The 2556-nt window shown below is 48.5% G+C and overlaps 1 non-coding gene across 1 annotated transcript; it reads right to left on the bottom strand.

The window, feature by feature from the left end:
- Positions 1-1487: 1487 nt before the first annotated feature.
- Positions 1488-1606, bottom strand: LOC134929888 (5S ribosomal RNA). Its single transcript, XR_010178646.1, has one exon. It is a non-coding gene; the product is annotated as a 5S ribosomal RNA (ribosomal RNA).
- Between the last annotated feature and the right edge of the window lie 950 nt (positions 1607-2556).

The following is a 2556-nucleotide window of genomic DNA, read 5'->3' as shown; positions in this document are numbered from 1 at the left end:
CACCCGTGTGGAGTCAAAAACCTGAAAGGGCACGAAAAAATCTAAAGGGAAGACCAGTAAAGGTCTGTCTTGGAGCTGGGGCAGTAGTAGGAGAAATCAAAGTGGACCTACCTCCATTGGTTCAAGAAATCCTGCAGAAAGTTCCTTCCCCAGAACCATCTGCCCCGTAGGATTTCATGTTTACTTGTCACTGTCGCAGCCCCAGAGGTCGTCGGGTTAAGACAGCCCAAGCGAAGATGCAGGGTCCGAGTCTGTAGACATGGAGACCTCCAAGGAACATAAAGCAGAATCGTGATTCTGACCTGTATCAAAGTATCAATTGATCCTGATGCGAAGCATCCTGTAACCTAGAGGACAATTGTTCCCCAACCTACCTGCTCCGGATACGGTAGAACCATGCTGCCGCATATGTCGATGGATCCCTGAGCAAGGTTGCCTCAGGAAAACGGCGGCTTGATGGACCGGCGATACACCGAGGTGTATACCCTAGAGAGGTTCTGATACCCTCTCCTGCCATCTGCGGGGAAAAGATAGGAAAACAAACCTTGTTTGATACCTGATATTGTGTATTCGGGTGTCTGTCGGCCGCCTACCGGAGCCTGCCCAGCTCATCCGAAACTGAACCAGTCGCTGTCATTTTCGTCAATGGCGTGGAACCCTGATGGACTTGACGTGTCCTCCTCCTTTACCTGCAGTATCAGATGAACTGCTGTATTATGTACCTGTATATTCTGAGACACTGGTTCAGATCCACAGAAAACAGACATCAGTAATGCATGGAATGTTAGCAAAGTTTCTTTTTGGAAAGGTGTGTTTGGTCCCGCTGTGATTTGATCCTGTGACCTTGGAAACCAAAGTCCAAGGGCTTACCTGATGAGTTATTGTCTGGTTAATAGTGACATTACCTGCATCATTGATCAAACAGGGGTGTGCAGGTGCGTGGAGGGCGAAGCAGATGGCTCCGCCGCATACTTCACACCTAAGAGGGAATTCTTCGACTATCCCAGGAGAGACAAACGAAAGGAGAAAAGGTGGGTTAAATAAACAGAGCCCTACGTAAGGTGTGCACTATAATGTGTAGTGACCGATACGATTAAAATAAACTTTCTGGAGCAGCGGAGACCTGAACCAGCAACGCTGCGCTGTGGGACAGGAGTCTTAGCCCTAGGCTATAGGAGTTCTCCTTAAAGTTTTGTTTGGATTCAAACCCCTGTTCAGATACCCGCTACTAGCGTACTGAGCCGCAGCGCTATTTGTCTTATGCCTTACACGCATTCCACAATTACAAATAGCATTAGTAACTAGTGACAACAAGGAATAATAAAGGGAAGGCAACACCCCGCCCTGTATTTAGTGTACCGCTAATTAAGGTGCACCAGATGTTTCTCTGAGGTTCCGCTGGCTTTTCAAAATGGTGACCAGCCTGTGAGAAAGATGGGGGAAAATGTTATGTGCAAGATGTTGTTATTAGAAAACATTGCGGAAGTAGCCTACAGCACCTGGTATTCCCAGGCGGTCTCCCATCCAAGTACTAACCGGGCCTGACCCTGCTTAGTTTCCGAGATCAGACGAGATCGGGCGTGTTCAGGGTGGTGTGGCCATAGGCTTTTATCCCCTATATCTGGTATTTTATGGATTTATCTATATACATACCTACACGCACTTAAATATATATATCTATATATATACATGCACAAACATAACTATATATGTATATATACACACACACCGTAGGTAAATAAATACTGCACAGTAGATCCTTTTAATTATTATTGAGCTGAGTCCCAGCTACTGTAATAGAGCAGGTTCCCTGATTTGCAAGTAGGAAAATGCTGGGTAGAGGACTCTACTGCAGGAGGAATGTATCTATATTTCAGCAGCCTGAAGTATCGAAAAGTTACAAATCCCAGAGCTGTTGCCTAGCGACGGGGAGACCTGGGAGCCCGCTGAGTAAAGCAGGTTAACTGTTAATATACCTGGGACTTTATTTGTATTTGTCTCTGAGTATGCAAGATTAGCCCACTGGGCTATAGGAGACACTGCAAATATGAAGCCAGGTCTGTGCATGGAGGAAATGGCCGCCAGAGTGAAACTCCTCTGGGCTATGCGATAAAATCTATATAGTGGATAACTGGATTAGTGCTGAGCCACTCTGACTATATCACATTCTCCTCAGCACCATGTGCATTAAACTCACATAAATGCCTATTACACTATAACAGTGGCCGGGGAGCGGAGAATGCTGAGCCCGCTGTACAGAGCGGGAGTTAGCTCCGCCCCCCGGCTATGGCGCCTTATTGCAAAACTAAGCGGGAAGCGAGCTGTACCCTCCGCTGGGCCTGCGAGTCACCGCCGGGGAGCGCTGAGCGCTGAGCCCGCTATACAGCGCTAGTAGAGCCCTGTATCTGCTAGCCGCCGCCGGGGAGTGTTGCGCTGAACAGAGCGCGAGTCGCCGCCTGGGAGCAGGGAGCGCTGAGCTCGCTCTACAGAGCGGGACTTAGCTCCGCCCCCTCCGTACAAGGCGCCAAATTTAAACATTGCTTTGCGCTCGAGCGG

This window comes from Pseudophryne corroboree, chromosome 5, assembly GCF_028390025.1.
Source record: "Pseudophryne corroboree isolate aPseCor3 chromosome 5, aPseCor3.hap2, whole genome shotgun sequence".
NCBI lineage: Eukaryota > Metazoa > Chordata > Amphibia > Anura > Myobatrachidae > Pseudophryne > Pseudophryne corroboree.
Note: the sequence above shows the minus strand (reverse complement) of the source record. Positions and strands in the feature narration are given on the sequence as shown.